The sequence below is a fragment of the Harpia harpyja genome, chromosome 7 (genome assembly GCF_026419915.1).
Source record: "Harpia harpyja isolate bHarHar1 chromosome 7, bHarHar1 primary haplotype, whole genome shotgun sequence".
Taxonomy (NCBI): Eukaryota; Metazoa; Chordata; class Aves; order Accipitriformes; family Accipitridae; genus Harpia; species Harpia harpyja.
In genome coordinates, this window is record NC_068946.1 from 40,125,568 (window position 1) to 40,151,221 (window position 25,654).

Sequence of the window (25,654 nt, forward strand, 5' to 3'; positions counted from 1 at the left end):
GACAGATCTGATTTTCTTCTGTTTTCTTACAGAAAGCCTTTCTTTTGCTACAGCAGACCATTAATAGCAGCTCTGTAAAAAGGAAAAACATTCTTATTCTTCCCATGTGAAACACTTCTGCTCGCCCCCTCCCCCAAAGTACTACCAACCCTCCTCCAGAGCAAAGCATCTCATAAGATACAAGCTGGCCTAAGATGAGGATTTATATAAGAGCAATGAACCACAGACACTGGAGATAACATTAACAAGCCACAAATGTTGCCAGGTCCAGATTTAAAAGGGATGAGGTAGGTAGGGGATAGGGAGCTTTTGGGGCTTGAAAAGAAAATGGAGGCTCTAGAGACTTGTGCTACTAGACAGAGATGGCTGTGCTAAAAGTTCCACCCCCCTGGAATCTGCTCTTTTACTATCAAGCCTTATTTCCTATTGAATAAGTTTCACCTTGTACAAATAGGCTCTTGTCTGTAAAGTTGCTCAGGCACAGAACAGCTAGTCTAATCCCCTAGAGCATAAATTTAAAGAAGAGCTGAGGGTAAACTGGGTATCTAAATCTAATCTTATGTTCTTCACTGTGGCTTGAAAAGGTTAAATCTACAAGAGCCTCAGGCTAGATCCTGGCACAGCTGATGGAACAGCTATCTTAGTTGCAGGGGTGAGATAGCTCAAATGCTTGGAAATCCAGGCATGAAATGCAATTTATTAAGGCCAGAACTTTTTCTTTTCTGTTAAGTTATCCCATACCAAAGGGTAGTTTTAAAGCAATCCTCTATAGAATGTGCTGGTTTTCCCTATGAAACAGGAGACTAAGAGATCTGAGTTTCTAAATCAGTTGTAGAGGGACAACAGAAGTGTCTTTATTTCTGCTTTGTACTGGCAGAAGAAAGCCATATGTTATTTGACTTTCTTGTATTGATTGCTCACAGTCCTTGTTATAAAGGCTGGCAGTTTTATTATTGCATGTCCTCAAAATAATAATGCTCTACATAAGAAGGAAGAAAAAAGACTTCTGACTTGAGTATTATTTGTATTAAAGTAGTGCCCAGAGGCACTGACAAAATCCAGGACTCTTATGCTGGATGAGGTAGGAATGTAGGGTAGGAGACAGCTCTGTTGTAATGTTAATATTTGCTTATGTTATACTGAGGCAAGAGTCATCAGGGGCATTTTGTGTGAGGGGCTGAAGTGTAGGTAAACTAAATGATGTGCCTGAGGTTACATGAGAATTTTGAGGCAGAATCAGATTAACCTGCCCTTCTTAAGTCCAACTTTGTGTGCTTCACCAAAAGACTATTCTTTTTTTCCCTTTAAAGGGCTCTAATTGTGCCCAACCACTGCCTCAGCTCTCTAAAGCTGGTAGCTGCAAGTAATTCAATAACACAAATGTTCTGACAAAGTCATTTTTAGCTTGTTAATTATTCCCAAACACATTCTTTCCCCTTCAAGTGGAGCTAGATGACATCAAAGCTGTTTGAGGGATGGAGGAACACTTGAAGCATTAGGAAGAACAATGGAACAGACTGTCCATTCTATTCCAATTCATTTAAAGGGGAAAAGGCTGGATGTTGGCCAAGTTTCACCTTGAGAACTGATAACAGGAAATTATTGGAAGTCTGTCTCTTAGACTTTTTGTGCTTGTACAAGACAGTGTTGCAGGGGTCCCAAATTACCTGTCTCTGCTATATTATGCTAATAGCCTAGAAAGGGATATGTGGGGCTAAAAAACATTGCTTGGAGATTGCAGGGAGCTCTCAAACTCAACGGGCTCCAAAATAAAGGATCTACCACGCTTCTACAGTCTCTGATAAAATTGGGAATAATGCAATTACAGAGACAAATATGGAAAGAAGAACCCCCCTTGGAAATGAAGGCTGTGTTGCCTGAATCTATGATTATAGACACAGAAGATAATAGGAGAATGGTGGGGTAGAGAAGCAGTTTCTACAGCATCCAGCTGGGATGAACATTCAGTTCCAGTGGAGGCCTACTCTGAAGTGGTGGGTTTGCGTCTTTGGGTTTGACATTCTGAAGCCTACTAAGAAAACTCAGGGACTGCATAAAATCCCGCAGGACTGTCTCTGCTAGCAGAATTGCTGAGTTAGGATTGAAAAGGGTCCTGTCTTAATTTCAGCCACATTAGCTTTCTAATGCTGGATAGAGCCATGCTGTAATTACAAGGCAAAAGACTCTAATGAGGGTTTAGACACATACTCTCTTAGCAGACAGCAGTATGGTCAGGTATGTCACTGCCTTCCCCTTCACCTTTCTGCCAGTGCTAATTTGGCGGAAGGGGGCATAAAAGCACTCCCTGGAGAAGCAGGGATTTCTCCCCTCTTCCGTGTGACTTTGATGTAGACATATGAGTAACACCTGTCTGAATCACGTAAGGCCTGAATGCAAGTCTAATGAAGTCATCTTATCACTGGAGCTGGGGAAAAAAACCCAATAGCTCTAGGGAGAATTGGTAGAAAGAAAATTGAAGGAAGTGAGATATGATAGATCATGCTTTTATTTGTGGTAAGGCATTTTGCAGTCTCACGTGGAGGAAGAGACAATCACTGTTAGGAAAATGATCACGTTTTTTCTACACTCCATAAGATGCAAAAGAAATTTTTTTTTCTTTTTTTTTGATTTGGTGGGTGATCCACTGTATGCTCCAATGAGCCAGAGTGCCAGAGCACTGGATCTTGTGCTAAATCTTGTCGATAAGCTTCTGAATGCCTGCTTACAAATAGCAAACACTCTCTGGCCCAGTGGTCAAAGACTGCGCTATAAAGTCCTGGTGTACAGCTTGTTTAGCAGGCCAAGGAGTAACACAACAGTGTGGAGATTCCTGTTTAAAGAGACAAGAAGTTAATCTACCATGCAAGGCATGCAAATCCTTTCCAAACACAGTGACTGTGTGTGTTACTTGGGCTCCCAAGGGCAGAAAAGTCTCATATCAGAACCTTTCATCTGGTCCGAGACTTGGGGGCATGAGTATCTCTGGGCTGTTCCTGTGCTCTGCCTAAATAAGGGTATGTCAAGCATTGCCAGCTAGTGCTGGCTGTATGCTAAGAAGCATAGAGCAGAATATTATTGTTAGGTGACTGAACTTCGTAGAGTTAGGCTTCTAAATTTTAGGGGCTGGAACTTAGCTGGAGAGTGGAGCCATTTATATTATCATTCTAACCAAACAACTCAGTTTTTATGCAAAGTTTTTTAATAGGGGAAATCTATAAATAGTTTTTTTCTTAATGTTATTGACGAGAAACATGCATGGAGAATATTACAAGTACATGCATCAACAACATTGAAATGAAAATAGGACCGTGTTTGAAGTACAGTCTAAATGACTAAAGGCATTTTGATTCTTTTCAGATCAAAATGGCAAGAAAATGTCAACAGCAGAACAGTTGAATTTCATAGTCTAGTGGCATCATTTTACACTAATTTCTGAATTTTTGGTTACTGGCTTAGCTGTCACAGTAACGTGATCAAAATCACAGCTCTGCTTCTTTTTCAATTTCAGGAGATGCTGTTCAGATTGCAAGCTCTTCAGCTGCTGCTTCAGTAAAGATGGACTTCTAAAATGAATTTAATTTTCTGAATGAACATTCTTAAATTTGTTGCCAATAAATAACGCAGTCTCAAAATGATCAGGCTATTTATTAAATGTACTCCAATACTATATAACAATACCAAATGGGATCTTCTAAACATAACTAACTGGTGATGGGGGTGAGTGCCTATGGATATGGAGACTGCTGCAGAATTCTCACTGCACCCTTTGTTAAACAGAACTTCACTTGAATTGTTCAGCAAAGATAAAAAACCAGGGTGTTTTGCAATTGGTATTTCATTCCATCCTTCTTGTAGGTTGTCATTGCAATGGAGGTCAAATCCAGGTCAGCTGTAGGACCTAAAACCTTAGTGTAATCACTTCAGGTGGAAAAATAGGTATAAGGCCTGTCTATTCTAGAAAACCGCCAAATATGAAAGAGGAGTTTTTTGAGCTTTTTATAACCCCAAATTGGTTTCAAGGTTTGAGACCTTCTACTTGCAAAACAAACTGGAACTAGGAGAATGGTAACAAACCAAGTCAGACCTCTACAGAAATTTCCCCACTAGAGTAGAGAAAATAACACAGCTGTACAGAAGACAAAACTTAAAAGCCTAGTTTTAGTAGGGTACAAACTGTGCAACATGAATTGGAAGCAGTGCTAAATTCAGGAAACAAAAATAAAAAAAAGTGGCCCAATTTGCTCTCATCAACCCTGGTGTAAACCTGGAATTATTCCATGAAAGCTCTGGTGTTAAAGAGCCTTTATGGCTTTCACTTGGATCTCAGGATGATGCATCTCAGGGCTACCTCACTGCATGTCAGAGCAGCTCCCTCACACTGGCATAAGTTAGGAGGGCTCAGACTAGGAATACCTTGGCAAACTAAGTGGAAGTCGTGGCCTTGACTGGCTTTTCATATTGAAGTTGTAAGCTTTGTTTACTGAGTACTAAAGCTGCATGTCCATCCCAGCAAAAAGGAGACAGGAGAAGAGGACTGTGCTGCTAAAGGACCACTAAATGAATTTGGATGATGCACAAAGGAGCTAGGTATGAACATGGGATGTTTGGAGGTGGATCTGAGCAAGCAGAGGACAGAGGCAAAGCCACTGCAGTGCCCTGACTTGGTGACATGACGCCTGGCAATGGGGATAAAAGCATCAGGAAATTGCTGGGAAAGTGATTTTCAGTGGCTGGTTCTGGATCCAGCTGTGATTTGTTTCACCTGAACCTGTTTTTGAACCTGTTTTGTATCACCTATACATCTGCCTGTATCTGAGAGAAAGCAACAGCACTGCAATAAACCTGAAAGAGGATTAACCTCCTCTTGTTCCTAGTAGGGTTTTCTCATCCAACAATTCTTTTGTCCTCAGTGTCAGAAAAGAATAATATTATCTTGCACCTTCTTCCTTCCCGTGGTGATAGGATTTTGTTCCAGTAGGCACTCGCCTGCAGAGAGCCACCAGAATATAGTTTCTTCAAGAACAAGTTATTTAAAAAGATCAAAACATCCAGGAAGGATTATCTTGGCTGCCCTTTAAAAATCTTCCTTTCTCATCTTCTTCCTTTCTTATTTTTTCTCATTCCTCTCCTGTAAAATGAAGCTTTTTTGGCAGAAACAGTGGCAGATCCAAAATGTATGAGCTGAGGACAGGATATTGGATCCTCGGCAGGAGAGAGATGGAACCCAGTGCCCGTCCATGTCTCTACCATGTTCAGCAGGGAAGTGACCACAGCGGAGCCTGAAATTAAACACACTGTTGTTGCTGTGAGTTTTTATTGTTGTTACAATTGTTGTCCCAGGGCAGCAGAGCTGTATAGAGGAGGTGGAACAGAAAATACTGCAGATGGAAGTAAATTAAAAAAGAATACTTTGCAGATTAATTTAAGGGCTAGGAATGGTCCACTAGGCAGGGTATCAAACCACAGTGAGCTGGAGAGCTTGAGGCAATTTGCTGAAGTATAGTTTATAGTTCCTGTGGCTTTTCCAAGTTGAGATTTTGCCCAAAAGATAAGAGCTTTCTTAATGTATCTGCAGGTAAATTGAGGACATCTCAGAATCATGAAAAGGGGGAAGCAGGAAGCAATGTAAAATGGTGATATGCTGCATTTTAGGCATGGCCCTGGAGCTTGTTGTGAATTCAGCATCCAGTCAAGGTTCACCCAGACTAGCTGGTCTTCTGTGCCTAAGAAGATTTTAGTCTGCAACTCTACTAGAAAACAAGTTCTCTCCAGCACAGCTGGTCTCTGGCATGTTGTTCAGGATGAGATAGAGACTTAGATATACTCATGGTGGCTCACTGTAGGAATAGGTGGATATAATGACTTCCAGATCCGGATATGGAAATTCTGGAAATAGATTGTCCCCACCAAGGAATCTGCCCTGAGGGGTGCTGGAACAGCAAGTTGTTTGTTTAGCCATGTTGCTGTAACACACCAGAAGGTCACTGCCTGTTGGTTGTGAGTGGATAGCATGGGATCACAACTGCCCTCTGCATCTTTTATTGCTAAACAGATTGGAAAAGGAGTCTGGCTACCCAGGTAGTTTTTCTCTGATAAGATAGCAAACTTTTTGGCTCCTACCTTTTGTGCTGGGACAAATTCCATTTTGTCAGATTTTTATTGTGATGGACACAGTACATCAGTGTGTAACAGGTAAAGACTGAACAGCTAGGATTTCTTCATAGTTCTATCATTGTCTTCTGAGGCAACCATAGGTCAATTGTTTGATCTCCCTCAACCTCAGTTTCACTGTCTGTACAATGGCAATAATGATATCAGCTGCTTTTATAAACAGCTGGGAGATAAGGACTGATAAGAACTATCTGATAATAATCCTTCAATTATTATTATGAATTGCTCCCCTGCTTTATTCACATTTAAACTGTCTTAAGACTTGTCACTTTTTTCTCTCTTGGCTTGGTGGGGCTGTGTATGAAGGGAATGTGTTGGGGTTAATCCAAACCACACATGTCTTCATCCTGTCTTATCGAAGTGAAATCATTTTGTAAGAAGTTTTAGGTTCAGCAAGGCATATTTGCTTTTGAGCTCCTGGAATTAAGGCAAATGGAGGGCAATGGGGAGGAGTGGGAGGAAATGTCTCCTTTCTCTCTGCCATGACTCGTCAGTGCAGTGGGTTGAGGAGTCCCCCCCTCAACCCATCCTCTGTCTCCTCCTGTCCTGCACTAGTGCAGAATTTCCAGTGGTTATCTGTAAGAGGAATCTGTTCCTGTCCAGTTTTGTGTCCTGCCCCATCTCTGGAAACTTCCAGAAATTATTATTAGAATGAATGTTACTTAAATTAGCTAATAGCTCTTGCAACACCTGGATTTGGCTTTTCAAGACATAAACTACTCCTCAACAGTACCAATCTTTTTTAAAGGCCAAGCTTTGTTCCCCACCGCTTACATAATGGACCCATCCTGAATTGCGTCCAGCTGAAAGTCTGCCTTTGAAAGACTTGAGGCACATCGGCATTCAGAGATTCTCAAGGTACAGAAATTTGGCAGCATCTGTGCATGCCTTCACACTCCAGTGTCCTCCCTTGAAGGATGAAGGCCTGCCAGTTATTGAGTGTTATTATACAATTAACCCTGTTGGGAGAAATGTCCACGCCATCGTGGATTGTAACTGTAAAGCTTGTAACAAATCATCACAATGCAATCAACCCTACCAGTGCTGAAAACCTTTCCCTTTTCCTCTGGGGCATTTAAAATGTCATTTGCTATGTGCATTTTTCCCTTTATATGTTTTATTATTAATAATAATACAATAATGATGAAAAGATCCTCGAAGAAGCCTCAGGAAAGGAATTTTATAAACATTACCGTGGAATAAAATAAGCGCATTCCATTTTATCAGGACATTTTCCATTATAAATGGCCAGCTTTCTCATCACCCTGCCAACAGCTTTGCCTGCCATCTGTTCACTGATGTCATACTATAAAGTTCACTTGCAAAACTGCTTGTTGGGAAGCCCAGGGTTGTGCTAGAGAAGTTTTGTTTAGGAATAAATATGATGGCATCTCTCAAGTTTTGTTTGGTTTTTTTTTTTTTTTTTAAGAATGACTTTTTTGTTTGTTTCAAAGCTCAGATTGCTGTCTTCACCATACAAAGATAATGACCAACATTTTCTGAAATTACTGGAGATTTTGGCTCTTTCTGTTATGGAGGGATTTATGTGGGACATCTTGAGAGAGAGAACCCGGGAACCAGGTTTTCAAAAAGTGCCGTACATTTATCTTCTGGGAAATAGACTCAATTCAGGCAGGCTAAGTTGGGCATCTGAAATTCTTAACCAATGCCTCAGAAAATACAAGTCAAACAGATCCAGTTAGGAAGTGAAAGGGGAGGGGAGAGAGATGTGTCCCTCAGGGAAAAAAATATTGTTTTTTGAAAGAAAGAGAGATATAAAAGAAAGAAAAGCAAGCAAGCAAGCAAGTGAGCAAGCAAGCAGCTCTCCCCTCATGCCTCCAGTTTTCAGTAAAACCCACAGAGATTCCGGGTGCGAAATAAAAATATTATGTATTTAATACTTCCTCTCTCCCAGGAAAAAGACAATTATACTTGGAATTGACAACAAAAACATAATGGAAACTTGACATCAGGGTGCTGCTATGGCCAAGCTCAGCCTTGGCTGGACTGCACTTTCCAGCATGCATCATCACCATTTTCTAGTCTTTATAAACTCAGAGAAGCCCACAACTTTCCTTTGCCACCCTAGTCACAGCAGCACCAAGAAGCATTGACTGCATCCTCCCCTGTCGCCCCAACCATAGGCAGCCTGCTGCTCCCCAAATGCTTCCAGTGAACCTGCCCAGCCCTTCCTGGGAGATGGAGACTGCATGATCTGAAAACCAGGCAGGCTAGACTGTGGTAGGAATTGGGATGTAGCCTGGGCCAGGAGTGGTTAGAACACTGCCGTGGTTTAACCAAGACAGTTGCAATGCAGGCAGAGGAACAAGCTGCTGGGCTTTGAGGCAGGTTTTGGGTGGCAGTGCAGGAGCAGGTGTCCGGGGTGGGGAAGGGGCTGGGAGGGGTAGGGAGGATGCGGATGCCACAGGCACACTGGCTGGTGCGGGGAGCTTTTGTCATCCCCATGTGAGGCGAAGACAGCCTGGCTCCTGTCCTGTGTGTGTCTGTAGAAGGTCTCCCGTGGGATTTCCTTGCCAGGGAAGGCATCTCACTGCTAACATGACAAGGAGAGACGTGGATTCCCTGCCTGCACCATGGAGGTTTGGAAGAAGCATGGAGATTAGCCCAGGAGGGCGCGTGTCAGCAGGCTTAGGGTACCATTCCTTGATATAGAACCATGTAAAACTCTATGGGCACAGCCAGAAGCTCCTTCTGAGTTTTTCCCCCAGCGCTTGCTGCCAGGTCATCCATGATACCTCAGCCTTGATGCTGTGGCCTTGAGTGGGTCCCTGTAGCCAGAGCTTCTGTTTCACGACCAGACTTGCAGCCTATTTCTGTACACATTGAACACTGAGGTTAGCACAGGCACAGGAAAAAATGGTGGGACCTGGGAAGAAAAAGGGCGTTGGGGACCCCATTTCATAAGAGAAGGCAGGGACTTCTTAACTTGCTTTTTGTAGGAAAACAAGGGTCAAGATAGGATGGCTTAACTTTCCGTGACTACACTGAGGTTGGAGAGAGAAAGCTGCCAGAAAGGGGGAAGAGCTATTTAAGTTGAAGTAAAAATGTTTCATACCAGAGGACACAGAGATAAATGTGGCCAGGAATAAACTAAAGCTGGAAAGAAGGAGAGGGTTTCTGACCATTTGAGGAGTAAACTTCTGGCCTCCCCAAAAGAGGAGTAGGGATAAAGAATCCAGCTTGCTCTCCGGTGGAGCCTTCCCCTGTATGAAAATGTGCTTGTTAGCAGGAGACGTGTGGTCCCAGGAGGGCTGAAGGGGATGTAATATCCCCATCCTTTCTGTTCTTCTCCCCACAAAGCCAAAGTGTTTGGCCCTGACTTCTAAACCATCTCCCTGCTGAATCCAGCATTGTTGCCTATCTAAATGGGGGCACCACATCTGTAATTAAGTCTCAGGCAAGATCTTTATTCAGTAAGTCGCCCTAAAAAGCCCTTTTTTTGTCCTTGGCCAAATCCCAGATCACTGAAGAAAGCAGCACAGAAGCTAAAATTGAGGCAATTTAATAGAAAATGGGAAATGTTCCTGGGTCAAGTGTGCATCTGTGCCTCTTTATATATCCTAGTCTAAATATAGGTGCTCTGAGGGCTTGCTACAGATAACTGGAAAAAGGAAGGTGAAAAGAAAGAAGCCACTTAATTTCCTCTTGCCCTTCCCCCAGCCTGCATAGTGTTTGCAAACCCCCGAGCTGTGCCAGTTTAACCTCTTGAAGGCTCTGGATAGTGAAGCCACAAAACTGGGAGGATTGGAGGAAATCCCACCTGCAAAGTTGAGTGGCAAGGAAAGGCTTTTCTTTTTTAATCACTGTGCTTAATCCTGCCTTTCCTAAACACTGTCGAAGGCTGGAGTTGGTCATTTGTTTTCTTAAATTACCATAAATTGGAATTTATGGGCCAGGTGATTCTCTTTGAAAAGAGTCCTTGTGTGCTGGAGAGGGGAGGGTGGGGCCAACCTGTCAGCAGGGAGCTTTTGGACTACTCCAAAAGCAATTCTTTGTTGTTCTCTCTTCCCATCAATGTTCCCCTATAGAAAAATAAATAAATAAAATTGTTTGACCTTCTTTTAACAGCTGCCCACAAAGGTTCCTTTCTTAACTCTTTTTTTTTTTTTTTTTCTTTTTATTGGTCCTCCTGATTCCTTGGCACAACAAAGGAGGAATAAGAGAACTCTAGAGACGGTGGGATCCTCCCGGGGACACCTTGCTTTCAGTACTTTTTTTCTCATGTAGGCCATTTTGGGGACAAGTAAGTGGTTTTTTTTTTTTCCCCTAAGGAAGATTTCAGAGGATGGGTCAAAGATGTCTTGGGACTTGCAGATTACCCCTCTTTATCATAAACCAAGTATATTCTCTTTACTGAGGAGGAGAATGATGTTGTTTTGTGTTCCCAACATCAACACAGATTTCCCTGGGCTAAGTACTCTGAGCTACTCTACGTTGCATACTGTACACTTTTTAGTGAGGTTTATGCTAACATGTTTTACCTTGTGCTGCCTGGGGCTAAGAAAGAGAATAAATTGCTTTTTGGTCTCCTATGGATTGGACAAGAAGTAACGGGATTAAACTGCACTGAGAAAGAGTCAGGTTAGACATCAGGAAACACTTTTTCACAGTCAGAATAGTTAAATACTGGAATACATTGCCTAGGGAAGGGGTGGGGAATCTGTGTTATTAGAAGTCTTTAAGAAGAAGTTAGGAAAGTATTTGGCAGAAATGGTTTAATAGAGCTGAATCCTGCCTTAGGACAGGGGATTGGACTCAACTGGTGTTCCTCAGCCCTTGCTTCTCCTCTCCCAATTCATCCAAGGATGACTTCACCTTTTTTGATCCTGGAGGAACTACAGTTCACCTAGTGCAATATTTCTACAATAGATTGCACTTCCAGCCTACTGCAAACTGAACCGTGTTACTATCGTCATCCCTCCCCCACTCTCCAACTTCCTTGCTTGCTCCCACATGTGGAAATGAGTGTATATGCTGGAAAATTAAGTTGTTGCAAAGTTTCCTGGATACTGCCTGATGCCTACCAGACCGTAGACCACAGACTGAAGAATGCTGGCTGTAGTGACCTCCTGAGGTCCATTCCAGTCCTAATTTCTCTAATCGTAGCAGCACTCATGCAGCTCATCACCATGGCTTTACTGACGCATGATAATTTGAGCCTTGGTAATAATTATGCTCCTGAGCCCTGGGAAAGAAGGGACTGTTTATCGGTGAGATCGACAGTCTGGAAACAGTACAAATATCTTCAAATCCTAGCCCCTTGGTAAACCTGCTGTTAGGAAGTCCCTTAGGTCCAAACCTTAAGGTATATCCTCAACTGAAATCAGACAGCCTGCCTTTCCAGCCTCTGGACATGTGTGCCATTTCTGCCCAGCGACAAGGGAGATATCTGAAATATCACATGCCAGCAGCAATGAATTGCAGAGGCATTCACTGAAAATTGAAAAAGCCATGGACAAAATCGGTATACTTATCACTTGTGCTTACTTATGCATGCATCTAGCCAGGTTCTTCAAGGTTTTAAAGGTGTGATGTAGATCTGGTTAGTATGAACATCCAGGTAAATACAAATCTGAATATTATGTACCATTAAAACTTTTATAGTTTCCCCATAGAGAGACCCATCAAACATGTTTAAGAAATGTTTGGCTGCCTTTGCCTTCTTGGGACTTAATTCTTGGAAGAGGGGTTTATTTCATCTGAGTTTTTTGGAAAGGAAATCTGAGGCACACAAAAGACATCAACCTGTCTTGTGCTCTGAAATATTTCCCAGCTATGTGTCTCAGATGGAAAGGAAGCAAAGGGGAGGCTGAAGTCAGGCAATGGAAAAGTCTAGCAGCAGCATGGTACTGCTATGTATTTCACACCTATAGAGAAATGAGTCCACCTTCACCCTCTGACTCCAGAGGAACCTCAGAGACCTTGCCATTTGCTCCAGAGCTGGCTCAACAGTTGTCATCATCCAAGAGTTATGCTCAATATTGGATATATATCTGGCTACCCAAAGAAGTGGTACAGCTTACGCAGTCCTTCCATAGATGCTGATTTTTTTTTCTGCCAATCTCTCCATCATCCACCCTGCAGGAATCTGATGTATCCGAACCAATATTGCATGAATCATGGTTCTCCGTCCAAAGCCGTGGGGGCTCCAGTTCACCTGCCCACACCTGCTCTGCTTGTCCTCTGCCCTTGTGTTGTGCCCCTCGGTCATCTAGCTGTAATGGTTTCTGGATGCTCCCTGTGAGACAGGAACAATACAGCACAATAGACCTCACTCCAGGAGTCTGAATTGAATACACAAAATCAAGCCAGATCCTCATATACTGGAAATGGGTTAGTTCCTCTGAGTGACAGAGAGCTCTGCTTCTTTACACTAAGCAGAGAACTGCGTCTTTTCTCCTGCTCTGGGTTAGGGACGCTTAAGATACAGGATTTGCATTGTCTGGGATATGTTTCTGAATGTCCGCTCCTTTCTTCACACATCAAATCCTTCAGCTTTAATGCCACAATTCCTGGCTTGGAGATTTGTGCTCCTTCCTTGTGTTCAACACCACTGGACACAATTTCCAGTAATCTCTGGAAGAATCACATGCTTGCTGTTCTCCTGACCCAAATCCAAGGTGACAAAAGGTGTAATTTCCCCTGCATGTTCCCAGCAGCTAGAGGCCTTCGAGGTCTTTGCATCCAGGAAAGGATGTAGAATATTGTCATTTCTCCCTTGCCTCTGGGCTGTGCTTTCTCTTCACTCTGCAGGGGAAACCTGGATGTTTCCCAAGGACAGGAGAAATCAGACATGGGTGAATATCTGCAGGCTAGAGAGCAAACAGTGCCCTAACAGAGAAGTCAGATAACATATTCATGAGAGCACTGACTGAGTGGCTGATGGAGGCACTGCAGCTTCATGTCTGAACTAGATTCAGGATTATCATTTTAATAAACATTTTTTCCTAATGGAGCTGGGTTGCTGGGCAATGCAAAGGCTAAAGGAATACCCCATCATTTCTGGAGCACAGGAAAGGGATTTGTTGACCTTCATAGGGGAAGGATGATTTTATAGGGCAGGCATTTGGATGGGACCCCTGGGACTCTCTTCTAGTTTTGCCACAGATGCAGGCAAGTCACTTAGGCCAAGACTTTCAGAAGCAATTAATGAAGGAGGAGGGAGACTAACTCAAAATGGCAATGTCCCCACCCATTTAAAGTGGCAGCTGGCTTGCTTTGGGGACAGCTGACAGAAAGGGTTTGTAAAGAAGCCCAAAGGCAACAAGATCTGAAGAGACTTTCTAAATAAAGGAGGAAGCTTGACACCTTTGCTAGGGAAGCATGATGGACTGGGATGACCGAAGGCCTGAAATCACCTCAGCGGCCTTTTTAAGATAGAAGCTCCTTTGATGAACCTCCAGCAAGGTTTATTTTTTAATACTTTTTATCTGATGCTTGGTTTTCCATAACAGCTAATTAATGACAGGCTGCCAACCTCCCCTGCTAGATACCAGGAAATATGCACGGTGAAGAAGTCATGATTCGTGATATAATCTCTTTTGCAAACTTGAACACTGTTTGTGCAAGTGGCTTTTCTGATGCCTAATAGAGTGTTAGGCTCACGTATCTTAGCATTGACAAAGTATCTCTTCTCTAATGGTTCACCTACTTGCATTCAGCTTAAAGTGTTTTGATACCTCTGCTTACCAGTTTTAGTTGTTCAATGTCTCTAATAATTGACCAAAGGGGACACAGTTCAATTATGTAAGTAAGTCTTGTCGCCTTAGCAAAATGAGGTAAAGATTTATATATGTATTTGACTGCTTTTAGTCATTAAGATCTGAAAAGAGGCAAGAGATCCACCCAGACCTGCAGAGGGATAAAGTCAGTGCCTAAGAAGGGTCAAACTCATGACCTTTCTTATGTGGCGGAGCCTGAAAGTACGAGCTGGGTACTCATACCAGTGGTATGAGCCATTGAAATAAAGGTGGAAGAAGAGCACTTTACAAGAGAGGCCCTTTCTCATCCCTCCGCATCGCCTGTCCTGAAATGAGCAGTCTGAAGACTGCTGCATGGTTAAGAGGCTGCCTCCACAGCCCTGTCTCTGCCTGCAGGAACAGGCACCCGGAATTCACCCTGCAGTGATGGGGGGCACACGGGGGTCTCAGTGCCTCCTCTGAGCTCTGGTGCATTCGTATAGGAGGTGCCTTTCCAAGGGCGAAGGCACATACACATCTGCTGCCTTCTCAGCCCTCCTTTTGTATAAGATTTCCTGGTGGATAGGATAACCTTTGCTGGGAAGAGGCAGGCTGAGAGAAGCAAGTGACTACTTTTCAAACTTAATTTACATGACATTGCTGGCCTGAATACCCGGAGAGTTTTCAAATGTGACTGCAGTGGGGTTTTGTTGGTTGATTTGTTATTTGGTTTTGCTTCTTTTTCTTCCCTCTTGAGCACTTTGGCTCATGTGTGTCTGGTTTATTCCCTCTTCATGTTTATACAAAGAACAGATTTACTGGGGAATGGGGCATCTTCACTACACACTGCTTTTAGGTGTCCTCTGTCAGCCTGGGACTATCCATGTTCTCTCCTGTGAAAGGGAAAGAGCGCCTGGGTCATGACATATCTCTGTCCCCATCAGCACTGCAGCTGCATTGAGCTCCATATGCTGATCAGCTCTGAACCATAAGAAATACCTCAGGGCCACATCCTCAGGTGCTCTGAGCAGAGACAGCCCCACTGGTTTCCAGGTCAGAGGCCAGACGAGTGAGTCCTCAAGCCCATACATCTGCTTATAGCCTCTATAAGCAAGCAACTGATTAAATGTTCTGGAGCATGCCAATGTCTGTGCAGAAATATACTGCTAAAGGAGGGGAGGACCGGGAGGGGAAGACCCTCTCTGAATCTTTGGGGAAAGAGAATATGTTGTAAATAAAGCTACATAGCAGTAATTAACTTAGCATAATCACCCTGTAATTACACTGATAATCATTTATCTTGGGCTTAGACCAAAAACCTTAATGGGGAAAATCCATCATATCCAATTTTTGTCCAGATGCTTAATTCCACCACTAAACTAATCCTAAAGGTTCTGTCAGCTTCATTATGGTGCTGTTAGAGATAGAAAACTAGAAAGTGCTCCAAGTGTCTGCCTCCCTCCTGTGCTTGTCCTAACCCACGGAGAAAAAGGATGGAGGGGAGCTGGAAGACCTGGGCTACCATATTCCTAATGGACCTCACGAGCAGTTGTGCAAAACCTGTTTGGCAATACTTTGAAAGGAGATCACAAGTAGGCGACTGATTGGTCATTGCTGGCACTGAGTGAGGAAATCTAGGGGTTGATGTTAACCCCAGGTGAAGGGCTGGCATGAGGCAGACACATTGCTTCAGTCCTTCTAAAGTCTTTGCAAAGATTCAGATCTGGCAGCATGGAAACCAGGAATGGAATTAGGCTTCCTGCGAAAATGTCATTTTTGTCATTGTTAAACTTGGTCTGAAGTGCCATGACCCTAAAGTAGCCCATTAGGCATGTCTTGATTTGACCACTTTGCCATTACAAGGACATTATATAACAGGATAAAAAATTGTCTGTAGGCTACACAAGGAATGGATAACAAGATATTTGACCATTCTTCTGCTACAATTATCTGTATAAATTTAAAATGTATGTAACTGTTGCAGGGACTGAAAGATTGAATAATTGCTTAATCCAACAAATTATTAACTCAAAATGAAAGAAGGTCTTGACCAAAGCACATTAACTTTCATGGTTTAAACTGTCAGCCTTAAAGATCTTGTCTTGTTTTGTGACCAGATGATTTTGTAAAAGATCTTCCCAGTCTTTCTAGATCTTTTTCTTAGCTTGCAAAAAATGTAGTGCAAGTCAGCTCTATGTAGGGTTGTCTCTATTTTGCAATGCTGTTTTTTAGGAGAGAGACACTGCAGAATGAAGTCCTCCTTTGAAGGTGGAGCTCTTGTTCCAGAGAGGAATGTCAATGTTGGCAGCTTCTGTTTCATTTAGGACCTGCACCCTGTTGCTTATTATTTCCTGGTAAGCATTGGTAAAGAGGTCATATACACTGATGAATGCATTCAGGTGTCTGAAGTTAATTATGGCTCTAACAACGAACCAGCTTTCAAGGTCCTGAAATGCATCACTGCTTTCTTGAAAAACAACACCTACTTCACCCTCAAATGCATTCATGCCATGCTCTTAAAATGAATTCTACTCACCTTCCCCCTTGCCTCTTGCTTTTATTTTATTGTAGGAAATCCAAGCTAAGCAAAGCACTGTTTTTTTCCCCCGAACAGGGTTGCACTGAGATTCAGTTTGTTCTCTCCTATGTAAAATCACAGATCTAGCTGCCTGAATTCATGGACAGCTTCTTTGTGTGTTGTAAGAAAATGGCTTCCACCACTGGGAAGGGACCTATGGTCCTATGTGCTGCATTTCAAGGTGGTCCTCAAGATCTGGACTGAACCCCAGAATGTGAGTCTGTCTTCACCATACAGCCAGGGCAATGAATGGGAGAGCTGTGCTCATGTGCCCATGGAGGCAACACTGATGAGCACTCTGTGTGAGCTGGAGAAACTCCAGGCATTGCTGTTGGTCCCTGCAAAGCGTGAACCTAGGGAAGGACAAGCATGCAGGAGAACGGATGGTTACACTGGGAAGTGCTCTACAGACCAAGGACTGATTAAGCCAGAAGCTGTCTTTGAATTTTTCTTCTATTAATTTGTCAACAGAGGTCAGCGTTAGCTTCCTCTTCATCCCTATTTTCTCCGAGAGGCTTCATCAGCCCTTCAGGTTTTATGTACCAGAGATGTCACTGCTGTTCTGGTTGTCCGGTCCTTGGGCTGCTATTGTGGGAAGGAGGCAGACGGCTCCGCAGGCAGGTCAGGTCATTAGCTGCTGCTGCTCAGGCCACCTTCTGGAAAAACCCAAGACAGGAAGATAAGAAATTTAGGTGTGAATATCCTCATGAGTATATTACTTATGATAAGTGCCCCCTCTCTCACCTGTTCACAGCTAAGCGTTGTTAGTTGGCTCTGGACTGCATTTAACTCTGCCACTCCCTGATGCTCAACAACGTTTTCCTAGAAATTTTCTGGCCTCTCCAGAAAGTTGATCACCAGGTATGAAATCCTCTCCCTCTCGCCTCTGCTCACGCACAAACACACAGGACGGAGGTGATCAATGGAGACCTTACTGGTTGTTTATTTAACAAGGGAAACAAACCTAAACAGAAAGAAGGATGGTTAAAAAAGAATTTTTAAACAAGCGCCAAGAACAGCAGCTGATCCTTCTCTTTTGTAAACAAGGCCTTACTGTAATCTTTTTAACTCTTGCCACAAGCCAGATTTATCTTTGGACATCCTGCCCAGATATCATTGCACTTCTCTGCAGCAGAATAAACATTCAAGGGACCCAGCCACACGGACACACAAAGAGGAGGAGATAGGGGGACTTGGAGATCAAGCCAGTGCAAAAATGCTTCATTATGATAGCAAGTCCTGGGCTAGAGGAGAAAGAAAAAAAAAACCAGCAATAAAATCAAATCCCTGCCTTGATTGTGTGTGGGTGGATAACTCACTTCCTTCACACGCTTCTTATCCACTGATGCTGCACACAGCATGCAAATACTCCAACTCCTGCGCCTTCCCATCATCTACTTCTTAAATCACTGCAAATATATACAGAAAAAAATCTTTGAGATAAAGCTGGCACAGGGGAAGAAATGCAACTTCCTCAGCAGAGCTGTGGCAGTGTGACAAGCTCTTGGACCCCATCCAGTGAGCTGAAGCAACTGAAACTCAGGCCTGACACTGCTGAACAGCAACAGTTTGGTCTGGACTGAGATCTGCCACAGTGACTGCAGGAGGCAGAGGGGACGCCTCTGCGTGCAGAGCATGTGCGTTGCTGCACACACATGGTCTCGGGGCCTCTGCACCATGCCACTGAGCACCCAGTAGGACAAAGAAGCACCCAGTACTGTCCCTTTTTAAGTGCAAACTTCTGGGCAAATGCCCAGGCAATCAAAGCTGGGTGCAGAAGTAATGACAGATTAAAGTTCCTTTGTGTTACAGCAATGCTGAGATCTCCTCTATATACCACTAGCAGAAGGAAGCTCACAGTTTTTCAAAAGGTTTATATTAGATACTATAACAGCTTTCTTAGTAAGTTCTGAAATAGTGAATGTTAATACAGAACCTGATGGTGGGGAGCAGTTACATACTGACAGTTGCACTTGATTGATCTGAACACCCCAAATATTTCCAGATTTTGGCAGATTCTAAAATAACCTATTTTACGTATCCTATCAGGACAGGTAGGCAGGCATTAGACTATAGACAAACACTGGTTCAGGTATCTGGCACTGTGAAACAGTGGGTATGCAGAGGGCTTATGTACTCTTACCTGTGGGAGGGGTATAGGACTGAACAGGATTGATCAGGAAGACAGGTGGCAACATGGGACTGGATAGGAAAGAGACAAGTTAATGAAGTACAGTTGGACTGGCCGTAAGTTCTTGCTCTCTCCAGCCTGGCCACAGGCCTGGGCAAAGGGGTTCTCAGGGCCAACCATCCACTGCCAGCATGTCATTAATTACCGATAAAATTCACTTGCTGTTGCACTTGTGCCTGGTCCCAGCCTCTGGCCAAGAGTGACATAATTTTGTCTATGATTAACATCAAAGAAAGGGAAGAAAGGCCTAGGAAACCCACATAAATCTGAATGGAAGCAAACAAAGATGTGTCATCAACTCTGGAGATGGCACGGTGAGGAGCAAAGTTTTATTGCCACTTGTTTTGGGAGGACCTGTGCAGCTTGCTCATGGCTCTGCATGAGTAATGTGGTTGTCCTGGGTCCCTGACAGTGGAAAAAGAATAATTATATTGCAATGTCACATATTTCCTCCCTCTTCAGTGGGTGAGCTGAAAAGCAACAGGAAGGTCTCCAGCTCTGAGAACCATGTTTTTGTCATTCTTTCATTGGGGAGCTGCTGTTTGCATCAGAGCTCCCGGATTCATGACAGGCCATCAATGGGGGCTTCCTCTGGTTTTCATTTTCTTCCTTACAGATGCAAAACTTGGGGCGTCTTCACAGGCAAGCTGGAGGAATGAGTCTGCGGTAGGAAGGATGGTGCCTGTGAAATGGTTTCTTAAAATGGAGTTCAAAGTCTCAGGACATTATCCTTGGGTGACCTGGGAAGGACTGAGCTCCTACATAGCTGACGAGCACGGGACATGACTGTTTTTAGGAAAATTGCAGCTGCAGGATAATGGCCTGAAACTTTTTACTGGGGTAGCTTCTTTTCTGTTATCATTCTTCCTACTTTTAACTCAAAAGTCTCCCTAGGATTTCTTTACTTTTAACTCTTTAATTTGGCTTTATGGTTTCATGCAACAAACCACATATTTTTTGACTCTCCAGATCTCTCTAGTGCCTCCAAAGGATGCATGTTGACTCACAGACTTTTTTTCCTCTTTTAAGTTAAATCTGGTTTTTTTCAACACATAAAGTTATAAACAAGCGATGAAGAAATCCATCTTTTAAAAATAGCTGGAGACGGTTGGGGCATGTGTTCTGCTACTCATGCAGAAAAGAGGAGCATCTGGTTTGAAGAGAAGGCTTCAGTGGCTCCAGCAGCAATTTATAGTCATGGAGCTGTCAGCTTGCACCTGCCCTGCAAGCAGCAAAGGAGAAGGGGAAAAGGATTTCTTTTTTTTAAAACTTAGAGTTATCCAGTAGAACTCATTCTGGTGCCCCGCCCGAGTCTTAAAATGCCCAAATTAAAAACTGTGGTGACTTCACTGAGGTACAGTAGCTAATGTGTACTTTTCTGCCATTGCCTTTGACTGACCTTGAGAGTGGCTGGCTTGTAGGCCAGAAACGTGATTTACCAGGAATGAGAAAGAGTAAATTGGCTGCAGTGCCCCAGTGCCACTAGCCTCACAAAACAGGCTCAGATCTGCAGGAGAGAGGAACTGACTTCTTTCCTTTCCTCCCCCTACCTCCTTCTGCACCTCTCTCCCTCTGCCTGGCCCCATACCTGCACCCTCCACCTGATGTCTGAACCCAAGCCTCAGTGCCTGTGCCAGCAGCGAGTGGTTGCGAAGCTGGACTTCACCTTCCAATACCTTTCACTTGGATAGGTTTCCTGGTAAAGGGGAAAAGGAGAGCAAAGTGTCAACCTATAGGAGAAAAACCTTATGAGCACAGCAGTGGCCGGTGGCAGGTTTTTGCTTCTGTGAAGAACTCAGCTGAAGAGCTTTCAACAATGCCATTGGATGCAATGATGGGACAGAAAGACCAAACTGGTGTCTGGAGCAGGAGTAATGCTTTAGTTGGGTCCAGGTTCAGAAACAATGTTGAGCTGAACTTTGCAGGTAAAGTTATCAAGAATGCATTTCCCATCCTGTCAGAATTCCAGAGAGGATTTAAATAAATTATCCTGGATTGATGCAAATAATTAAAAGCTCAGATGATTTGTAGAATGCAACTTCTGCAATTTCTTGAATTCTGAAATATCACAGTAACTATGTGGGAATCTTCTATTTTGGTATAGTCCAAACGCAATACTACACATTCTATATAAAGACATACAAATGGCTTAAAAAGTAGTGTTAGCATTATTTAAATGCTTTAGCTTGTAAAAAAGTAATTCAAATAAATTACAAGATCCATGAAATGCTCCAAGGAAGTCCAGATGAAAGTCTCATTTCAAAATGATTTACTCTCACTGAAAACATATTCCAGCAAAGCATGTCTGTTTTGACAAAATGGCATTTCCTAATGAAAAAATACTCATATTCCTTGCTATTCTGTCTTTTCTGCTTGTTGTTCATTTTTCATCTAAAATTGCAAATTCCTCTTTAAGGAAATTTTTCTTCCCTCCAGTCCATTGGAGACAAGTAAGTTGCAATTAACTTTTCCTAGTAAAATGCTGAAGCTAGTCTCTTTAATCATGCATCTCACACAAAATGTGACTTGTCAGAAGAGATTTCAAGCTAGAGATATTGCCCATGAAAGAAAATGTAGTCATGTGCCAGGAACACAGAGATAGATTCACAAAGGAAAAAAAAAGCAGTGAACGACTGAACCAGTCTTCCAGAAGCATCATTTTGCTTTGGCCTGGGAAGTAAAACACCCAACATACCATTTCATCTCTTAACTAAGAGGGGTAAGGATTAATCATCCCTTGAAAAAGTAATAATTTAAGCAAGTGGAATGCCAGCAATGCTCACTTTCAGGGGAAAGTTTATAGTGCTTATATCCTGTCTGCTTTACTTTAATAAAATGTAAAATACTTTCAAATAAACTATATTTAATGGACTAGAGATACATATCCTCTGGCACTTTTCCCCCCGTGTTCACATCCTGGTTGCTGTATAATTCCGTATTTTTCATGTTGTGCAATTTCAGTGTTTGCTCTATCCTACTTGGCTCTTGGGGGCTGGATTTCGTGTTCAATCTGGGCAGTAACAATGCTTCTCTGGAAAGGAACAGTGGTGAGATCGGAAAGGGCCAAACTGTATCCCACAAGCTTGTTTTGCTATAGCTACATCTTTTTTCAAAGTTCATGTTGTTCTTCATCAAAGAACACTAAAGCTCCCCCCCAGGAAGCCAACACAAAAGCAACATGTTCACGGTTATGTTCTTTGTCAAAGATAATAATAGAAAATATAACTGGTTGACCCTACAGTAACTGACTGGTAGTCACAGTTCAGCCCTCAGGATTATTTACAGATCTTATTTATTATGGTTGTGCTCAAAAGATACCAAGGTGCCTTTCTGATAGCTCTTGGAAGGCCTTGAACAAGATAAGGATCCCACAGAAATAGGAAGGAGCAGCAGTGAAGGTAAATATTAACGAGGGCTGCCTATCCTTGGTGACAAGAACTTCATGTTAGAAAGCCTCTGGGTCACCAGGGTAGGAAAGAGCGAGCCCCAGACTCAGAGCTGCTTGCAGTGACTTTGGAGGAAAGGAGCATGGACTGCAGGTTGGAGAAGGCCTCAGTAAGTCTATCAGGTGCCATCAACTACCCACATGAAGCCTCTGCAATTGACTCTGCTTTATTCCAGAGTCAACTTAGTTTTAAAACCATAGACACCTGATGTCTGTATTGAGCAGTTGGAACCTAAGACATTTTGCAATTGGGCAATGGGGGAAACTTTGTTGGCTGCTGCTTCTTCTTCTTCTGCTCCTGCACAACTTGGTTAAAATACTGCTCTAAATCACTGGTGACAGCTCTCAAGGTAAAAGGAAGACTTTGAAGGTCACGAGGTCCAGGCTCATCATTTGAGTATGAAGAAAAGCAGATGGTTCAATGTTCTTGATAGACACACATTCCTGATGCTCTTGCTCTGTGCCTGGCTCTTTGTGAGTTTGTCCCCTGAGAATATGATGCTCCTGCAGATGCACGGTTTCTCAATGGGGTGTTGCCTGCAACAACAGGCATACTGAAGGGTCCTTCCTAGAGAATTTGTCTCCCGCACTGCACCAGAGGAGGTGGGTAGCATGTCCACATTGCTAGAGCTTGGTAGCTGCTGATGACAACAGGGAAAGGATTGAGTTCTTTGCTAGTATCTCCACATTCACCTATATGGAAACTATGCAGGATCCTACCGGGGTGTGCTGCCAAGCCAAAATATCCTGTGGGCAAAAAGGATGATTAGAAAGTTAGCCTGTCCTTCTACACTTTATCCAGTTGTCTGTGTTATGGGAAACTATTTAAAAGAAATGGGGAGGCAAGAATCCCTTCCGGTATCCTGGAGGCCTTATCATCTTTGTAAGGAGAAAAAACAGAACAGCTTTGAAAGGCAGCAGTTGTGTTTATTTCATTCTCTTCAGAGAGCTGTTAAATCTCCATGTACAGTGAGGTTAGTCCCTGGTTTTCATCTGGCTATTCTGATGAATTAGCAAAGTCACTGGCAGATGCTGGCTGTGAGGGGTATGCCAAGACTCTTCCTCTGCCCTGACCTCTCTACTGCTGTGCTGTGTTCCCAGGGTGCTCTGCACCCTAAATCTGAGGGCTTTTTGCACATCTTTCTTCTCATGTCTGCATCTCTGACATCTATAGCCTATATTGGGCTTTAATAGCATTTGTGGCTTCAGGTAAAGGGTATGCCCACCCTGCTTTACAGTCATCCCAGATCTAAACCATCCAGGGACTTCTAGTGAAGATATAGGGGTCATAGGTTGCACTAAAAGAGATTAAGGGAAGAGAGGCCAAAGATATATGTGGGGTTTTTTGGTGTTTTTTTTTTTTTTCCCTGTGACAGACTGAAAAAGAAGAGGACAACTGCTTGTTGGATGTCTTCTGATAAATGGCTTAGGGCTGTCCTTGGAGTGGGCTGAGAAAAGGCATAAGGAAGAAGTTGAAGTCCTGGGAGTCTTTTGCAGATGTGTAGGAAGTGACTTTTGGTTCATGAAGGGCCACATAACCAGTTAGAGAGAAAACTGAGGTAAATTCCACATCCGATGATGAAAGGATGATCTGCTGGTGTTCAACAAGAACATGGTTACCCCTTCTGTCTCACCTCTATTAGAAGAGCAAGACTGCAGGCAGCATGTGGGCATGACAGTCTTTTATCATAGACATACCTGTGCTGTGAAAATGGAGAGTCTTGGACCTTCATTTTGGTGATTTTTCTAACATAAGACTGATATTTTCTCTGTTGAGAGAGATTTAGGCCAGGTAATGTCCAGCTCAGTCCTTGCCAGCTATCTGTGTCTTTGTTGCTGTAGAAGGGCACATAGGGTACATGCCTCTTGCCCTTTAGAAATATGTTGCCCAGAGAAGCCAAAATATAACTAACAAGAAAAAAATGCTCTGCACAATAAAACAGAATGTCATAAAAGTGTCAGCGCTTCCAAACCTTTCCCTGGTGGGTCACAGCAGAAATATCCATCGTTCCTCTGGGACTCGTCTCCTGCCATCTGCTTCTCATTCACTTTCCCCCTCGTGTCACCCCTTGGAAGGATTCTGGAAAGGAGGGCTTGGCACCCATTGCCAGGAGATTTGCATCCTTCATTTTGATTTGAAGGGTTCCCTCCTCTGAGGGAGAAGTTGGCATTATCCAGTGACACAAGTTAAAAAAGGAAAACAAAGGGATACACCCAGTTCTGCTGCAATTCTCAGACTTATTTCTGAGATTCAGGTGAAAGGCAAGCCAGTGTTTTTCCCCTTGATGGCTAAGAAGAGTTTCTCTCTGGGGTCGAGTGGGAAACTTCTGTCTCTGTGGCTCATTTGTTTCAAAGCTGGCTTGGCCTGGCTGTGTGCTGGAGCTGGGAGAGGTTTTAGCACTTGTGAAGGTGACCTGTTGTCTCAAGGCAGCTTTTTAAGCATGAAGGCTATTTCCAGACTCTTAGGTCGGCCCAGGACTGCAGGTCACAAAGTCCTTACTTGTCCCTTTTGCTGGTGCGGTGGTTCCCTTGCTGCCTCGTGCCAATTTGGTTCACCAGGTGGCACAACAGAAAGTCACTGGCACAACCTTGAATCCTAGCCCTGGAGTGGGAAAGGGTTGAGTGATGTGGCTTTGGCAAACCCCACGCTCTGGGGAAGCAAAGAGGGCTTTTAGTGCTGGTGTGTCCCCATCTGTCTCTGTCCCAGCCTAGCCTGGGAGATCTCCCTCTCATCACTGACAAAACTGTCAGCCTGCTGTCCTAGAGGCATGCCCTCCCAGCCCTTCAGCTGACCAGAGGAAGGGATTTCCTCCAGAAGGAACCAGCCCAAGAAATCCTAGCTTTTCACCTACCCCATCCTGTCACTTTTCCTACCCCAGAACAGATGGGCATTACCTTCCAGCTGGATTCTGCCTTTGCAATTTGCCATCACATTTTTAGGGGCAAGGCAGTGGCAAACTCAGCCTGTACTTGTGTGTGTGTGTGTCACAGGGAGGCTTGATAAAGCCCAGCACTGTCTGTAATCACACAAGGTTTTCCTGTGTTGCTGGCCACATAACTATTGTGATTAGAGAAATGACAAAGATGTACTCAAAACACAGTCAAATACCATCAGGCTTGCCATGACTCCTGCACAGTTTATCCATATATCTGCAGGAGCACAGCAAGGAAGGGGGATGTAACTCTTGCAGGTCTGCAGTCCAGTCCTTGTTATCTACTGCTGACAAAGCAGGAACTTTTAGGACAGTGCTTCTCGTGAGGTGTGGTATTAGTGCAGCCTTGGTTTGCTTCATTCTTTGTCTTCTGGATGCATGAAAGCATCATTTATCTCTGGGATTTAGATCAGCACAGAGCTCAGTAGTCTCATTTGTGGAGCAATCTCCCACTGTCCTGGAAGCCGGGCAGGCATCCTCACCCCAGAGAGCTTCTCCCCACGCATAAACCAGCAGCTTCCAGCAGCAAAATGGAAGGGAACGGAGATACAAAGTCTGCCTGGAGTGAGGAGACAGGAGCACAAAGGAGGGAAGGGTGGGGAGCAGATGCCATCCATGTGCATTTGCCGGCTCCTT